This window comes from Equus quagga, chromosome 10, assembly GCF_021613505.1.
Source record: "Equus quagga isolate Etosha38 chromosome 10, UCLA_HA_Equagga_1.0, whole genome shotgun sequence".
In the NCBI taxonomy this organism is placed as follows: domain Eukaryota; kingdom Metazoa; phylum Chordata; class Mammalia; order Perissodactyla; family Equidae; genus Equus; species Equus quagga.
Window position 1 is genome coordinate 7,951,771 of NC_060276.1, and position 19,011 is coordinate 7,970,781.

Consider the following 19,011-nt stretch of genomic DNA (forward strand, 5'->3'; position numbering starts at 1 on the left):
AAAGCAGTTTGAGATTTTTCCCAGGGCATGTTTCCTACTCTGGCCTCGGCAATGCTCTTCAAGAACAGCAACAACAAAAATAAGGCCTATGCCTTTTTGTCTGTTAAGGGCATTGAGAAATGCTGCTGTAAAGAAACCTGTTTAACTTTCCTTAAACCAGTTTCCCCAATGTATTTGGCATTGCATTCTTTTCCCATACATCTGTTAACAGCTCTATTGAAATAATATGGGCAAAAGGCCACTGCAGTGAATCTGGGAGGGGGCCGGAGGGACGTGGGGAGTTTGATATAACGGAGAGTGGCCGTTGTGGAGTCAATGTTGTACTTTATTATCCATGTGACTGGACAGGTTAGTTAACCTGCTGAGCCTTTGTTTTCTTATCTGTAAAACTGAGATAATGCCTAACTTGAGGGTTGTCATGACGATTACCTGAGACCAAATAGGTAAAGCTTCAGTATGGGTGAAGTAATTGACAGTTATCTTTTCTGCATGTGGGCAATCATGAATCTAGGCTTCCAAGGATTGGTTCTCTCAGTTCAATTGTATTCACTCATTAAGGTTTTAGCTGTAAAACGTGGAACTGACACAAATACGATTTATTTGAAACAGAACAACATTAAGTTGATTTCAGGACTGAGGATAGAGGCAGAACATGGAATGGTTTGCATTTCTCTCATGAAAATTGGGGCTACATGGAAACCTGGATCTTTGCTTCCTAACAATGAACAATGCAGGCACAGCTTGTGAAAAAGATTCCCAGTCTTCAAGTCTGTGACATTAAAAGTTAACAAATTTTGTCTGCTCATTGTTGTTTCTGTTTTTCTACCTACACAGGAAAATCAAGTACTAGATTTGGGGTATGAGGAGATTCCAAACAAGAGGGAAAGCAGTGTGATTTCTGGGGCCCTTTGCTGGCCTAAAACATTTCTCCACCTGCTGGCTTTTGCTTGGAATTACATATCACAAAGCTCTTCTTTTCATAGCTGGCTATAAAATCTGCCACATAGATGATGCATGGACGGACGGACGGATGGACGGATGGATGGCTAGATAAAGCTAGATACAAAGTTCTGGTGCTGTTGCCTTGATAAATTGTCCTTTTGTACATAACAGTCCTTTCCTTATCTGAAGATATCCATTTTGCAGCATCTAACTTGATTCTTCTCCCAGCTACACTACCCCAGTTTCTTCTCTTGTTGCCTATATGCCAGTCTCAGTCTCCCAGTCCTCTGACACCCTGCCTGCCTCACTGATTTAAGCAGTTCCCTTATCCACAAACGTCTCTGCTGGAGGGAAGTCTAATCCCACAGCCCATCCACTCAGGCCTCTCAAGTGTGCGCCCTAAACATTAGACTCTCAGCAGCCCCTGCCCCCACCTGCCCCTGCCCTGTTTTTGGAATTTAGAGGTCAGAGGACAGGAAAGTTCCTAGTTCTGTGAGCGGGAGGAGAGCAAGAGTGGGAACAAATGACATCAGCAGATGACACTCCCTGACATCGCTTCCCCTTTCTCAGAAGTGGTGTTTTGTTGGTTGCTTTCCCACAGCTGAGCTTGTCATAAAAGGAGCTCTGTTCTCCCAGGGTTTGTTAATTGCAGCATCACTGGGTTAAAAAAAAACCCTTCAAGAATGTAGGGAATCTTGTCTTAGTTCATTTTGATATCTAGTCCCTTACTGCAGTATCAGTTTCCAAACTTATTTTTGATACACCAAAAATTAACAAATCAAAGTCATACTGACATACTCAAATCTCCAAAATTTAAATAACCCTTTATGCTACTTAAGTGTAAATTACATTAGATGTATCAGGTTACAGCTCTGCATATCACCCAACAGTTACGTAATCTTTTAAATTCTGTCAAAACCTATGATTTCAAACAGGGTTAGCTTTTTTTGGAGGAATCTCTGTTAATATCTACTGAATATCCAGGCCCCTCAGTGAAATTTTTGTGACAACTAATTTTCTAGCGCAGCAAATATCAGTTCTACTTGGGAGTTGGCTTTGATCCTTTGATCTGGTGATGATGTGGGTGTGAGTGTGGGGGAGGGAAAAGGCTGAGTATAGTTCACTTGGTGATTTATATAGCCGCTTTCACATGATTAGAATGAGAATCCTAAAGCAAACAGCATTGTGGGAAGCCATAATAATTAGGAGGTCTCTCTTTAGCTGGACTAAATTCCAAAGTGATCCCAGTGGCTTGGAAGTCAGAGAGTCCATTTCATTCTGTGCTTAAGAAGCATTCCCCTGAAGGAGTCCTGCTGATTCTGGAGATTAAGGAAGAACTTCCTGGTGGCAATTAATTAATTGCATGCAACACTTTAATTTAAAATGAGTCTCTGCAGTTTTGGAATAAATAAAACCCTCTAAACTGTGAAAGTAAAATGAAAATAAATGTTGATGGCCATATTGCCAACCTTGTCTGTGCGTTTAAGTGTGTTCCTTTGGAATCTTAATGCCAGTGCCACCAGGACCACAGTCTGTACAACTAAGATGAGCGTTCAGCTCAGTCCCAGGACCCACACTGATCTCCTTTAACTAGGCTTCCGTGCCCACCATGTGCATTGCTAGGGGAACCAGGCTAGAGCTGGGTGGGGCTGGGCAATTTCATTGCCAATACCAGGGTTCAGTCCATGTCGTTCTTTTCTTTTTCTTTTTTTAAATTTTTAAAAAATTTTTTATTTCTTGAGGAAGATTAGCCCTGAGCTAACATCTGCTGCCAATCCTCCACTTTTTGCTGAGGAAGACTGGCCCTGAGCTAACATCCGTGCCCATCTTCCTCTACTTTATACGTAGGACGCCTATCACAGCATACCACTCGCCAAGTGGTGCCATGTCTGCACACGGGATCCGAACCGGCGAACCCCGGGCAAAAGAAGCAGAATATGCGCACTTTACCACTGTGCCACTGGGCCGGCCCTGATGTCATCCTTTTCTAAACCTGAAGACAGGGCATTAGCATTTGCTTCTCCATCAGGTGAATTCTTTCAGGGACCACAGGGCTTCTGAAGCCAAGAGAACCTGTGAGGAGCAGAGGGCACCCCAGGGAAGCTGCTGGCACATTTTCATCCTATGAATTTTAACCCTTTGGTATGCACACTCATTTGCACATTCTTATTATCCCTGTTAACTGATGCTCCTAGAAAGCAGAGCTTGTCCGGTCTATTTCCAGGCCTCCACCAGTGCTGCTTACTGAGGGGGCTTTTCTATCTACCAATTCCTACATGTGCTGCAGCTCTGAAGCCTTTCCCAAACCTCTCAGGCTGAATACATTACTCCACCTGAATTTGCTCACCTTCAAGAGGGGGCTGGTAGCAAACATCATGCTCTAATTTCTTTGGCCCTGATCTTGGTCCATTTCACAGACTTGTCATCTGAGCTTTTGGCCTGTACTCGACGGGGACACTTCAGTTCTGCTCCCACACTGTGCTGTGAGCCCTCCCACACAACCTCGCCTGCACCCACAGGATTCTTATAAAAAGTCTCAGCAGCTGGGGACCGGCCGACTGAGGAAAACACTTCAAGCCTTGCCTTCCCTTCTCCAGTTCCTACTTCCCCAAGGTACCAGCATTTCTGGTAATGCCATCATAAATTGCCCTTTCTTTCTGTATTTCTCTGTTTAGGCTTGATGGCTGAACTCCAGCCTCTTCTCCATGGCTAACTTGGAAATGCCACCGGTTGCAGTGGCTGCACATCTGGCAGGGTTTTAGTCTGCACAGCCCTAAAGCACTCACTCCAGAACTCTGCTACAGTGAAACACAACTTATGGAAGGAAACTGGACACACTCTGTCGATCCCCCACCATGGCCTAGGGCTTTCTGAGAGGGACAATTGGGCCCTGCCTCACGCTACGCCCACCCCCGGGCTGACCAGCAGCGGGAACATGGCTCTCTCTTCTTCAGCACACACAGCTGTTTGCTTGTCCGCAAGTGCTTTAATTCCAGCCTGTCTAAGAGTCACTTGGCTCAATAGCTATCACTCTCCATAGAGCATGAGACCCTCAAGGGTGGCTGAAGCCTTGGTACCCCTGTTCCTCCCTATAGTGTCTAGCATATTAAAGGATTTCAACAGTTTCTGAAATGAGTTGACTCTGTGGCAGTTGTCCATCATGGCAAAGCTCTCAGAATAAATAGAAAAGAGGCAGAAGGAGAGAATAGATATGAGTGGCAGGCTTAAGTTTCTGAGAATCCACGTGTGGAAACAGCACCTTAAAATGGTCCTTCCACACACAGCGTTTTGGATTTAACATTATAAAGCCTCTCCTTAGAAGTTTGCCTGGGTTAATATCATTGGCTTCATTCATATTTTAATATCCCATCCCTTTGTATATTCACCATTAACAAAAAACATTATGAAATTTCCAACTTTATAAAGACATTCAGCCAGATTATTAAGCAGGGGGATGCGAGGACAGGCATTGTTAGAGGTCAAGGGAGAATTCAGATTCTGTCTGAGTGCATTATCTTTTCTTTTTCAGATCACTCTCCTTAGTTGCTCGATAACATTGTAGTTTTTCTGACACTCGCTTAGTAATAACCAAATAAAGGCAACCACCATAGTTTTATTTTTTGTTGTTGTTATTTTAAATAAAAGCTTGTTATATGCAGATGGTAGTAAGCATCCTTGGGCTCAGAGCCAAATCATTGGTTTTGCTTTCATGGAAACTCATGACTAATTATGTGCTCAATTATTATCTGCCCTTCTTAGATCAGCAATAGAAAACTTTTCTCTTTACTGAGCTTCCACAGTGCCCTGATAGAAGAACTTTATCAGTCAGCTTAGGCTGTGGTAACAAAAAAATCCTAAATCTAAGTGGCTTATGTTAGCCAACGTTGACTTCTTGCTCTCACCTCATGTCCACTGTAGGTTTGCTGCATGTCTTCCTCACCCAAGGTGATGGAACAGCCCCTAGCTGGGATGTCGCTCATCTCACAGTGGAAGAAAAGGAAAGGCAGTGGCAAAGGGCATGATGGCTTTCAAGGCTTCTGTTCCAATAGAGTGTGGATCAATTCTGCTCATTTCTAGTGGCCAAACTGAGGTGTGTGGTTAAGCCAGACAGGGCAGGGATGTATGACCCTCCCTACGGGATGAGCAGTGAGTATATGAAGAATAATATAGTCTTCTACAGGCCTCCTCTTTCCAAGTTCCCTCTTAGCACACTTCTCTCAAAAGTGCCGAAGTTGATTTTGCATTTGAATCATGGTCTTTTAATTGTAAGCTGATCCTGTGCAGTACTGGACAGTAGTTTTAGGAGGAGCCCTTGGGCCTCTTATGTCAGAGAGATTTCCTGACCTGTATCAAAAGTCTCCTGGGGATCTGTGGCATCATGGAAGGGAAGTTGTTCAGAAGATGCCCTCTCTCGATAACAAAGGCCTTCTTCTCCCATAGCAGGGCAAACCAGAACAGAGTTATTGCTTTCCTGAAGTTTCCTACATCCATATAGTAAGCCTGGGTATCAGCAAACCTGAAATATTTTAAACCATAGTCGTTAGCATTTTTTTAAGATTTATATACTTGTAATTGCCTTCAGCATGTGCTATTGTCCTGTTTGGTTTCTTTGTTTTAGATTTACACAGCATTCTACATTCTACTTTTTAACCATAATCTCCCTTTTATATATGTTTACAATATCTGTCTCCCCTGATTTAGTCACATGCACCCACCCCTAGGCCTACCCCTTCTGTGCCCAACTGTTCTCATCCTACTCCTTTATATTGATGTGGGTCTTGAGATATCCTGGGCCATTTCTCTTGGACATGGAATGTTGAGTTCCTGCTTTAGGATACATTTATGGGATCCATTCTTTTATGTATTCTGCACACCAGCTTCCTAAGACCTCCTCTTTACTCTTTTCCATCCTCACTCTTGTTCCTGTGGACTTCTAAATTTCCATCTTCATGGAAGCTGGTACTCAGTCTTCAGTCTCATGAAACATGGAGCCAAAGTTCAAGTCGGGGTGAAGTTGGGGAGAACCTGGAACCTCTTTCTGGAGTTGACAGGCCTGGTATCCCTAGAGAGTTAGAGGCTGCTAAACATTCCCATTCCCAGTGAGAAGCTGGGTGTGTAAGGAAAAGAATGCCTCCAGGCCCCAGAACAGTGCCACGCGGGTGATACCACTCACTGCCACCCCAAGATGTGTTTGCCCTTTGGGGAAAGGGCACTGCAGCCATCCTGGCACTTTGTTGGTATACTAATATTAAAATCAAGCCAGGGAAAAATGCAGTGATGTTTTACGTAAGAAAATGGTTATCTTATAGCACAGTGGCTGTAATGTACTCACTGATCTGTTTTTCTTACCTACCTGTCAAAACTCCAGTTTGAGGATTCATATCAAACTTATTTTACTTCACAAAAAAAGGCTGTTGCTATTATCGTTGGGAGAAAAAGCATCACTGGCTTGTTCACGACAGTCCTTTCATATACAAAAGCAATATCCACAAAATAGAGGAGCGCCCAATCAGAGAAAGCATTCATAGACCAGTTCATAGGTTTCTAGCCCACACATAATGCTGTAGAATGCACACACTGACATACACACACACACACACACACACACACACAAAGCTGACTGCTAGTTGGAAGGCAGCTTGTTGGGTATGGAATTCCTAGGGATGGAGATGGCAGCAGAGAGACCAAACAGCACCTTCCCTTCAGCCAAGACAGCATTCTCATCTGTAACCTAAGAATAATCAGAGTACCTATCTTGTAGGGTTACTTTTGAGGATGCAACATGAGAATGCACGTACAGTGCTTCACATTGGGCAGGGCACAGTGGAAGTCATTGAAAACATTAATTTGCATTGTTATTGTAAAGGTCTCACCTGACCAGTTTTTGAAAGTAGAGTCATTGCCATACTTTGTATGCTAAGGTGATGGCCTGGAGGATCCTTAGTAAAGTGTGCAATTAGCATTGCTTATCCAGAACTGGGACTGCGATCCCTCACCCCAGTTCTAGATGCCCTCCTCAGGTCACTGTATATAGTAATCACTGAGGTGGCTGCCCAAGGCTGCCCCCAGTGCCTGGGGCCAGGAAATGGAGTGAACTTAAACTCCCATATGGCCAAAATTACAATTCTGTAAGAGCTTCTATTTGTTGAATGCACTTCTGTGCACCCAGCATCATTCCTAGTTCCTAACATACATGGTCTCATTTGCATTTATTCCACAGGACAACTCTAAAGGTAGGCACTGTCATTAGCACCCTTTTATAGATTAGGAAAATGAGGCACAGAAAGGGTAAGCACTTGCCTAATGCTACCTGGTAATCTAGTAAGTGGCAAGGCTGGGAATCTAACATAAGCCTGTCAGGGCTCAAAGCATGAGCTGTGATATACCCAATCGGAGACTATTGTAATATTAGCAGTAATGGTAAAAAATAGCCTTCTATTCCTTATTTTTTATATTTCCCTAGGGGTCTTATGTCTATTTGACTTCAAAGAAAAGACTATGAAAATCTCTTTTAAAGCAAAATGATTATAAGTAACTTTTCTTCATGTGCTTAAAGATTTATTAAGGCACTATTATTAAAATTCCTTGTTCAGGATTAAACTGTTCAATTTATAGTACTTGATAAATTACTTTGATACACTTAGCTACCTCTTCTGTACCATCTCTTTAAATTAAATTTTTAGTTTAAGAGCAGAGAACATTGACAAAAATGAGAATTCAAAATAAAATGACTGCATATGGAAATCTGTATATAGCTCTAAGATTTCTGAATGTCTCAACATTTTAATTCCTATCACATGGATATAAGCTTGGACTTAAAATATCTGTAGAGTCATTTCACTTTGAATCAGACGTTTAATGATTATTTTTTGTGCCTCACTGAATTTGTTTCTGCTTCCTGTCTTCACCACAGCCTTAGTTTCACCGACACTGGACTGACACTAATCGTGAGAGCAGGTTTAATTTCATCGGAGGAATTCGTATGCACATGTGAACGCTGAGGTAGTATAAGCAATGTAGCCACATCCTGGGTTTAGCAATTTTGGAAGAAAGCCTAGAAGAGCTCAAAGAGCATGGGATTTTAGGTTAGGCAGCGCTGCATATCGCTACTGACCCTGCCACGTACTAGCTGCGTGATTCTGAATGTATCAGTTAATCTTAGTGATCCTTCATTTCCCCGTCTATAAAATGGGGCTAATAATACCTTATTCTCAGCAGAGATGTACATCAGGGCCATAGCAGCTCCCACTTTTATTGAAAAGAGGAAAAAGTGTTGATTCCAAATAATCCTGTCATCTTTTGTATCAATAAAAATAAGAAAAAGTGAATCACTTCTAATGCATAATGTAGAAAGAACTTTTTAGCAGTTTCTCTCTCTCTATATATATATATTTCTTTACACTATACATGTACAAATTCTGTATATATACATATATAGTCTCCACACTATATTTGCTGTATATATATATGTAGTATATATACTATACATATATGTATACACTATTCATATATATATATTTAGAAACCCTGTATTTTATACACATATATTTACAGACACACACACACTTGCACACTGGGTTGCTTAATCATTAGCTGACTGTTGAGGTATGCATGGAGGGAGAGTAACTAAAACAGGGTTGCTAGACCGGCTTAAATGAGATTCTCATCATGTTATGCTTCTGCTCAAGAACAAACAATTGGCTCCCGATTCTTTAAAATTAAGTTAGAATTCCTTTATTCTTCAGTGTTGTTTGTATGTTTAAATTTTTACGTTAGGTTCTTCTTTAAGTTATTTTTTAAGTGATGCCTATGTCAGGCACTGTGCTTGGCACTTTCACATAAATGATCTTATTGAAGCCTCATAACAACCCTGGGATGTAGGTGGTATTATCCCCATTTTGAAAAGTAGCTTTATTGAGACAGAATAGATGTACAATAAACTGTAAGCTTTCAAGTGTACAGTTTGATAAATTTCCACATATGTATGTACCTGCGAAACCATGACTACAATCAAGATAGTGAACATATCCATCACCCACAGGAGTTTCCCCCTACTTTCTTGTCATGCATCCCTCCATCCCTCCTTTCCCAAACAACCATTTATCTGCCTTCTGTCACTATATATTAGTGTACATTTTCTAGAGTTTTATACAAATGACGTCATATAATAGGTAGTCGTTGTTGTCTGGCTTATTTCAATTAGCATAATGTTTTCAAGGTTCATCTGTGGATGTAATTGAGATCAGTACTTTATTCCTTTTCATTGTTGGATAATATCTCATTATATAGACGTTGATGGACATTTGGGTTGTTTCCACTTTTTGGCTGTCATAAATAATGTTGCTATGAACATCAGTGTACATGTTTTTGTATAGACATATGTTTTCACTTCTGTTGGGTAGATATCCAGGAGTGGACTTGCTGGGCTATGTGGCAATTCTGTGTTTAACTTTTGAGGAAATGCCAGACTGTTTTCCAAAGTGGCTGCAAAATTTTACATTGCCACCAGAATTTTTAAATATATCAATAAACTGACTTAAAGAATGGAAAGAACTTATTTAAGGCTACACCACTTGGTGTCAAGTCCAAATTTTCCAGAGTCTGTCATTTCAAAAATCCAAGGAAGGTGATGGTAAGCTTCTTGAGGCTAGGGGTGTTTCTCAGACTTATTCACTTCACAGCACAGGCAGGCTCTGAACCAGACTGCTTAGGTTACAGCTCAGCTCCACCACTTACTGGCTGTGTAAGACTAAGAAAGAATCTTAACCTCTCTGTTCAATTTCTCATGTGTAAAATAGGGAATAATAATAATGATAGCTACCACATAGGATTGTTTGGTAATTAAATAAATTAATAGTTACAAAATACTTTACCCAATCCCTGGAACACGTAGAGTTCAGTAAAGATTGCTTATTATCATTATTATGATTATTATTGCTGTTGTTGCTATTATTTGCACCCAGAACAGCTCTTGATAGATGTGAAATCAACCCTCCTTAGAAACCACACCAACAGGCTGCTCTGTGACACATGAATTGCCATCTGGTTCCAGCAGGGAGACTTCTTTCATGTCTCAAAATAGTGTGGCACCGCGTATACAGACTTGAGTAAGGGGCGTTCCTGCTCTGGGGACTCTCAGTCTATTGTGGTGGCTCTTAACCTTTCGGGGCTTTGAGCATTGGATGAAGGTTATGGACCTTCCCTGTAGGAAAGTGCACACGCAGAAAGCACTTTCTAAGTCATTTCAATTATGGCTATCTTTCAGAGGGAGGCATGAGAACTAACTTTTAGTACACACCTCATCTATGACAGGCTTTCTCCTAGGCACTTTACATCCAGGGGTTTATTCAGTCCTCATAATAATCCTAAAAGGGAGGATTCATCACTTTCATTCATGGAGGAGAAAACTGAAGTTCACAGAAGAAAGTGGCTTTCTCAAGGTCACATAGTAGTGATGCTTGCTCTGTTTCCAAAGCCATGTTTCCTCTGCCATCTCTTCCACATCTTATTTTTTAACTATAACTTTAAGCACCCTTAAAGGTGAAATTGCTTCAAAACTCCTTCCATGATTTGACAGTCTACATTCAAGTATTTTAGTATAATTGGAGAAGTCAGTGGGCAGGCGATTTTAGCTTGCTCTAGTAGAAGTCGGTAAGCCACCTACTTGGGATTTTGTTAGCGAAGTTTCTCTGCTTTGTTTCCTCTTGATAACACAGCAGGATGTCATTTTAAAGGATGCCAATCCCAACATGGTTCTTGCACCTAACTTGCAACATTAATTATTGACTGGTTGTGAGAAATGCATCCATTGTATAAATGAGCTCATTTACTTTGACACCTAAATTGTCTTTGAATCACATCGGGCTCAAGTCACTCAACTTGAATACAAGGCAGTTCTGTAATGTGCTTGTGATACAAGTCGGAGGGTGAAGAGAGTGCTTTCCAATTTCAGACCCCTAATCCAATTTGCTAGACACTGCAGCTCATACAACTTTTCAAGCAGAAGAGGACATACTCTACCATTTTCCAGAGTGGACTTGAAAGCCCACTGGTGAGGACACCTCGTTAGGCAGAATCCTAAAAGGAGATTCTTGGTTTATCAAGGGCTGGAGTCCAAAAAAGCTATTTCATCAGTGGCTGTGGTTTCTCAAAGCTCAGTGGAAAGGCCTGCCCAAAATCTCAGTGCTCAGTGTGGTGGTGTGGCAGGGGGAAGGGGGGCAAGGATGGCAGGGAAAGTAGAAAAGCCCACCCTGACCTCCTTGGCTCAGACATGGCTTTCCCTTGGCTCAGATGCCAGTCACTTCTTCTAGCATCCTCCAACATATGTGAATGGGCAAAAAAAAGATACAAGAGACTGCTTCTTCTTTTATTCACTAATTATATTAAGCAAAAGAGAAAACGTTCTGAGCTCCATCTCACTGTGTTTTTAATGCCCCTTCCCAGTGTGTCACAGGGATCACATTTTCAGGACCAGCCATCCTCCTTCCTTTTCACACACAGAAAGTAAAAGGGGTAATTATCCCCCAGGAACACCTTAATTGTTCCAATTAACCTGACCACTTTTTGCAATCAAAGCCAGGCAGAGAATAGGATTTAAAGCGATCAAACATCATTTTATGGGCTGTAGATAAGTAATAGACAAGGCAGGGCATTTCTTATAAAGGAGGGACTCTGAAATGAAATAGGCTTGCACTTAGAGACTTTTCAACCACTATTACTGAGAAGAAAAATGACATTTTAGGAGCTTTTTTCTACCATCATTGTGCCTTTCTTTAATAATATAGCACAATTATCTGTGCTTATTTAAGCTGTGGAAGCATTCTGCGAGTGAGACTGTTTAACTGCTTTCTTAGGCAGGCAGGCCTGGGTTGGAATTTTCCTTCCAAAACTAATGTGCACTACCATATTGGACTAGTAACTAAACCCTTCTGAACCTCACTATCCTTATCTGTGTGCCAGGTCCTTACCATACATCATCTCAGTCAATCTTCACAATTCTAAGAGGTGGATATTGCACCCATTTCTTAGAAGATGGAATTGAGCCTCAGTGGACCTAAGTGACCTTCGCAAGTTTATAGTTTGGCTTGCTGGTGAGTTAGAGTTAATTTATTCTTCTTTTTTTTAACCTCCTAACATTCACTGAGACTCTATCTATCTACCAGGCACTCTGCTAAACATTAAGGACATAGTGCTAAAGATAATGGACATAGTCTCTGTTTCGATGGAACTTAAGTAGAATTCAGCACTGGTCACAAAGCCCATATCCTAATCACTATACCAGAGAATTTTGCCTTTCTCACGGTGTCGTTATGCTCGGATGAGTGAATGAATACAAAAGTGCTGTAGTCTTTAAGGAACTTGTGTCATGTATGTGATACACACATACACATCCTACATCAGACTGAATCTTCATGAACTTGCTCAAAGCTCATTTAGACATGACTGAAGTGACAATATAACTAAAAATTGGGCCACTTGGGTCAAAATCAGCTAATTTGTTAAATAAAATGTAATAAAAAATATGTAGGCAAAACTGTAGAGACAGAAAGTAGATTAGTGGTTGCACTGGGGCTAGAAGTGGGAAAAGGGATGACCGCAAGTGGGAACTAGTTTCTTTTTGAAAAGATGTAAATGTTCTAAAATTGGATCGTGGTGATGGTCGTACAACTCTGAAAATTTACTAACCATCTTTGAATTGTACACTCAAAACGAGTACATTATATGGCGTATAAGTTATACCTCAAATAAAGCTGTTAAAACAAAAACACAAAGTAAGTTAATAAAGACCTATGAGTTAGTCCTGATGGGAACTGTAGTGAGTTCAAGTATCTCTGGGCTGATCCAGGAAGAGACAGGATCACGAATGGCAGTAACATACAAGCTTGATTGACTGATTGATTACTGTGATTATTTTTGCCTGGGGCACTTTCACTTTAAAAGTTATCTCCTGGAATTATGTCACAATTCATGAGAGGAAAATTGGTGGAGGAAGGGTGAATACCAGCCCTGGGTTCACTTGATTATCCATGTCAGTAAATGTCAAATACATTCTTTTGTTACTGTTTGGATGGACCTAAATTTCTGGTGAGAAATGCCAAAGACAATGGTAACAACTTGTGGACGTGAAAAACAGAAAGACTATTTTACTAATGTTCACTCGTAGTGTTAATCAGGGAGCTTTTAGTTAAAGCAACAACTAGTTGTAGGAATTTAACTGTAGACAGAACGATAAGCTGAGGATTTATTAATTGTCCCTTGCCAGGTTCTGTCCTTGTTATTGACAAATCAATTACACACAAACTGAATTTGTAACTTTTCAGTTGGATAACTTTAAAAAAAAATGAAGCATTTGCTTCCCTGAACTATTTACCTGATTGAGTTATTTTTAAATTACACCTTGAGAGTATTGCCAAATACTGAAAGCTGACACATCATCTTAGCAGGGGTGAAGTTTCATTGTGAAATTGGACATGAACTTATCTGGCAAGAACACAACTTCTGAAGTGTTCTTGCCTAAAATGTTTCTTCTCATAAAAACTTATGAGAATATCAGAGAAGACATTTTAAAGGTCAACCAATCCAGCCCTCTTTTAGGCGTAGATGAAACAAAGACCTTACAGAGAAGAAGTTAGCGAACCTGCTTATGGTCACACAGCATCCTTGGAACTGAGTCAAGACTCAAAGTGATTAACCTTCAGACGATCGGGTCTGATCTCCATCAGACTGTCTTGCACCTATGTGTATGACTCGTTTCCAAATGCATATAGGTGCTGTTATTAATAAGAAAGGATAAAATACAAATGTATTTGAAAGCATTGCTGAACATAGAGGAAGTTGATAAAAATCAATGTATTTTTTCTCCACTCAATAAACAATAAGATTATAATGCCCCTCATGTGGAGTCAGCATCATTGAAGGGGGGCCATTGAGACGTTCTCATACTCACAAAAATTTGGAAACTTCTTGTTGTGGGTTGAATTCTGTCCCCTAAAAAGATATGTTGAAGTCCTAATCCCAAGTACCTGTGAATGTGACCTTATTTGAAAATAGGGTCATTACAGATGTAACCAAATTACGATGAGGTCATACTCAATTAGGGTGGCTCCTAATCCAATAAGACTGATGTCCTTATAAGAAGAGAAGAGATACACAGGGGGAATGCTATGTGACCACGGAGGTGGAGATTGGAGCCATGCAGCTAAGAGTCAAGGAGGGCCAAGGATTGCTGGCAGCACCAGAAATTAAGAGAAAGGCATGGAACAGGTCCTCCCCTAGAGCCTCCAGAGAGAGCATGGCCTTCTGACACCTTGATTCCAAACTTCTAGCCTCTAGAAGTGTGAGACAATGAATTTCTGTTGTGTTAAGCCACCCAGTTTGCAGTGATTTGTTATGTCAGCCCTAGCAAACTAATATACTTCTCTTTTGCAAACAGTCCGTATTGAGGGCTGCCAACAGGCTGTGGGAGACAACTGCTCAGATGGAAGTTGTCATTATGTGCTATTCATTTATCTGACTTATTTCCTTTCATCTTGATACCACTGCTTTCATCACAGTGCTTCGCCTTCACCTGTCCTATGTACTGACTAGATTTTAACTAAGGTCGTCTATTCTCCTGTCCTCTTCCACCCCCTATCCCCTATCTCCCGTCTACTGGCAGGGATGGAGGTTTTCCACACAGCAATTGTAGATTAGATTTGTTTTAGAGGATGAAAGTGGATGGGCTAAAGCAATGATTACTTTTATGAACTCTCCCATACTTTCATTCTTTTTAAAACTCAGTTTGCTTTTATTGAAAATGTTAAGGATTATTTCCTCACTATTCCTTCCCCTCCAAATTAAGGCCTGTATATCCTTCTATCTGAATCCTAACTGGAAATCTGGGCTTTTTTTTTGCTGTACCAGCTGAAGATGAAAGCAGAAGTCAATATCTAGGAAAGATAACAGAGAACCATGACATATGTTATTTCAGTGGCATAAAATAATTGTAATTATTCCCCTTGGCAGTTCTGTTCCTATTAGATACACAACTGACCACCTCACTTTATTGTTCAATGAACTCAAGTGCAGGGCTTCTTAAACATTAATGTGACACTGACTTTAAATCTTGCTCTTTCAATGACATTATACTCTGGCATTAAACTTTGGAGTTGGGAGGGTCTTAGAAGTCAGTGAGCTTAGTGGGGCCTCGGAAAGCACTGAGACCTGCACAAGTTCACAAAACTAATTGATAATAGAGTCAAGCTTGGAACTCAGGCTTCCTGTGTCCCAGTCTGCCATTCTTTCCACCAAATCTCTCTTCTTTTTAGAGGACATTTAGTTTCCTTTCATTAAGTGTTATTGCTCTTCCTCTCCCAGTCAAGTGTAGTGTAGTTCAAGGTGTGATCTCTTTGTACACAGATGACAGAACTTTCCTGCGTGGTCATGTACTTCATTGCCCTCTTATTTCAACTAGAGTTGCAAAACTTTACCCTCCCACCAATAGAATAGAACAGAATAGAATAGAATCTTCAGATGGTGAGATAGGTAATTCATAATATAATTTCAAAATTAAACAATGATAATTTCTTAGTTTTGATCATTGTACTAAGGCTATGTAAGATGTTAACATTAGGAGAATCTGGGTCAGGGCTGTAAAGGAACTCCATACTATTTTTGCAACTTTTCTGTATGTCTAAATTTAGTTCAAATTAAAAAGGTTTAAAAATTGAATAAGCAGCATTTTGAAATATACCCATGGCTTTACTACCTAACCTAATTCCTGAAAAAAAATGTGTGTGTATTCCTCAGAACATTTTTTATAAATTCATAAACCTTACGCTGCTGTAGCACAGTAAGTTTGATAAGCCCCCTCTTATCATCTTGTGAAAATTACATTTTGTTAACAGCCATTAACAATCATATGATAGACTGTGTGCTCAGGACCCATAATTTGCACATAGGAGAGGAAAGATATGAGAGGGAAATCAAGAGTACTCTTGGAGGCAATGCAAAGGTTGGATAATCCTCTTTTGGAAAAGCCACAGTGCTCCACTTCTCCTGGGGGAAAATGCATTTAGTATCAACTACAGTCTGAAATGGGTAGATTCTTCTTTCCAAGCCCATGCCTACATTCAAAGTCCATGTAATTGCTTCAGAAGAAGCCCAAGTGTATTTAACGTTATCTCCTACAATTGCCCCAAGTGGATCTTGTAATGCATTTATATTCATCAATCAACTATTGAGTGCTTTCTATTCAGAAAGCACAATTCTTGTCTGTCTTGTCTTGTCTCAGAAAGACAGTCAAGTAAATGGATTATTATTATATGATATTTGATAAGTGCTATGGTGGAGGGAGCCGCATGGTTCTCTCAAGGCAGAGGATGAGAACTTCTAATTTGGCCTTTAGAGTCAGGATGTCAGGGAGCACTTCCTGAGGGAGGAACTATCCAGGGCTGAATCTTTAAGGAGAGCATGAGGTAGCCAAGCACAGAAGTCAAGAACTGTAGAGAGATATTCTAAGCAGAGTGAGGAATATGAGCACAAGTATGAGGAAGTATGGCATGTTTAGGTAGGTAGTCCATTACAGTTGGGTCATGAGGTATATGTGTACATGGGAGGGGTAGTGGGGCAAGGCCTTTTGTCCCAAACCTTTTGGGGAGAGAGGAACAGCATGGTATAACTTTTGTCTCAGAAAGATTACTCTGGCTGCAGAATGGAAAGTCGATTGCAGGTTAACCAGAATGGAAACAGGGAACATAGTGAGAATGCTATTGTAATAGACTGGGTCAGAGAAGATAGTGGTTTGGAGAAGGATGGTGGCAGGAGGGGTGGCGAAGCATACTCTTTAAAGCTATAGTTAGGAGGTAAATTTGAAAGTACTTGGTGATTTATTTGGATGTGGGGTTTAATGAGAGTAAAAGATGATGTCGAGGTTTTTGCATTTCCATAATGAGTTAGCTATAACTTCAACTTCTTTCTGAGCCTCTCCTCCACCTCCTGTCTTAAGTGAAACCTCGCTCTCCTAAGGACACTGCTTTCCTTGGAGCCCTCTCAAATGAAGAGGCAGAGTAAAAGCGACATCATATGTTTCCAGATACAGTTTACGGGGATGCCAAAAAGACATAGGTCAAATATTTTTTCTTACCATTTTGCACTCAGTTAAAATGAATGAAAATTTTGAAAATTGAATACAAAAATATACTCTAGTTACACTATGAATTTATTATTTTCTATGAAAATCTTAGCATGGAATAGGGAGAGAAGGCACAAACAGATTACACTGCCACCTAAGCATCAATTACTCTTGCTATGTCACTTCTCAAGTGGTGGACCCGGAAGTAATAGTAGTGTCACCATTTCTCTCCATGGGCTCTTCTAGAATTTTACTTCTGTATGCTGTAGTTAAATCTCTTTGTATCATGAAATTCCTATCAGCTAGTTCTAAAAATTTCCCCCTCTCCATATTGCTGTCAACTACTCCACTCATTCATCTAAGATTTTGGCACCTGATTCACAGTCATCCTCTCTACTCTACATCCCAGTCATCCTAGGATGACATCATTGCCTACATGGATGACCCATCCAAATATACTCGCCTCCTAATTCCAATGACTTTCTTCTCCAGTCCTCTTCAGTTAGCCCTCCCCAAGCTACACTCTGGACCTTATCATTATCCATAACTCTTCCACCTCCAAAATCTCTAATTTCAGTACCTCATTCTATGACCACAACCACCTCTCCTTCTAGCTTTATAGTTTAACTACTCCTATCATGACTGTTATTTTACCGCTTTCAGACATCCAAATCACTTACCCCTCTATTTTCTCCCAATCAACCTTCCCCTTTCTTCACTTCCCTTTTTAATCAGCCTAGTTTCATAATTAATCATTTCAATAACATCTTTGTCAATACTGCAAATATCTTACGTTATTTCTCTTTTTATTGTATCAACTTGAAAAAACCCGACCTTGGACCAATCCAACTGTCCACTTTCCCAACTGTGCCAATAGGCAGTTAAATTCTAGAAAAAACTGTGATTCAACAGAACAGCTGAGCTCTAATATGAATTCAAGATCATGAGCTTCATGTGGGCCCACTATTCTTCCTGACAAACCTATTATATTTCTATAGTCAACCTGTTTTCCGTCTCTTCACAAAGATTATTTAAAACCTTTTCTTCAAACCTGAATCCTGCCTCAAGTCTCTCCTTGTAGATGACCTTTTATCCTGTCTTAGGAATAAAAAGACAGAGACCAGAAGGGAACTTCTGTATTCCCTCTATCAAACACACAATCTACCTGTAACTGAGCTGCATCCATTTCATCTTCCTTCAGATTTGTCATAATATCAGATCTGTCCTTCCTTCAATCTGAGGCCAGGCACTCATCTTGAACTTCAGATCTCATCACCTACCACTTTCCCAGGACCTTTACATTCAGGGAACTTAACTTATTGTTTACCCCTTTCTCTTTATTGTTTTCAACTTTTCATTCTCAAATAGATGATTTGCATCAGCATTTATACATGCTTAATTCTCTCTCATAGAAAGCAAAATAGCACTTCTTTACTGACTTCTCTTCTCCCCTGTACAGGCAAACTTTTCGATAAGTTGTTTACACTCATTGCCTCTACTTCCTTCCCTCTTGTTCACTCCTTGACCAAACATAATCCAGCTGCCATCCCATTGTACCACAAACTAGCTTTCACTAAAGTCATTAATGGACTCTATGTCACTAAATCCAAAACACATTTTAAAATTCTCATTTTGCTTGACCTCTCATAAACATTCAATCATCTGTTGACCACTCCCTTTTCTGAAAAAAAGAAAGTAAAAGCTCTCATTACTCAACTCTTTCTTTGTTTTCCTTCTCCATCTCTCACCTCTCCATTCTCTGCCTCCTTGGCAGGTGCATTCTCTTCCTTTACCTTCATCCCAAAACTCAAGTTTCCCCTTTCTTCGCAATTTCAGTGCTGCACATGGTATGAGAGGATGCCATAAATAGGTGGAGTATCTTGTATTGTTGTATTCTGAATTCCATGGTGCTTTCATTGTAGGAGTCCAGTAAAAAAAAATTTCTACCCCCAACTTCT

At 40.4% G+C, this 19,011-nt stretch overlaps 1 long non-coding RNA gene across 2 annotated transcripts in view; it reads left to right on the forward strand.

The window, feature by feature from the left end:
• Nucleotides 1–19,011, forward strand: part of LOC124245277 (uncharacterized) — a 94,093-nt gene that overhangs the window by 35,408 nt on the left and 39,674 nt on the right. For both annotated transcript variants that reach the window (XR_006890257.1, XR_006890256.1), the window contains exon 2: nt 11,902–12,032. This is a non-coding gene — a long non-coding RNA (uncharacterized LOC124245277). The remainder of the gene's footprint in view (nt 1–11,901; nt 12,033–19,011) is intronic.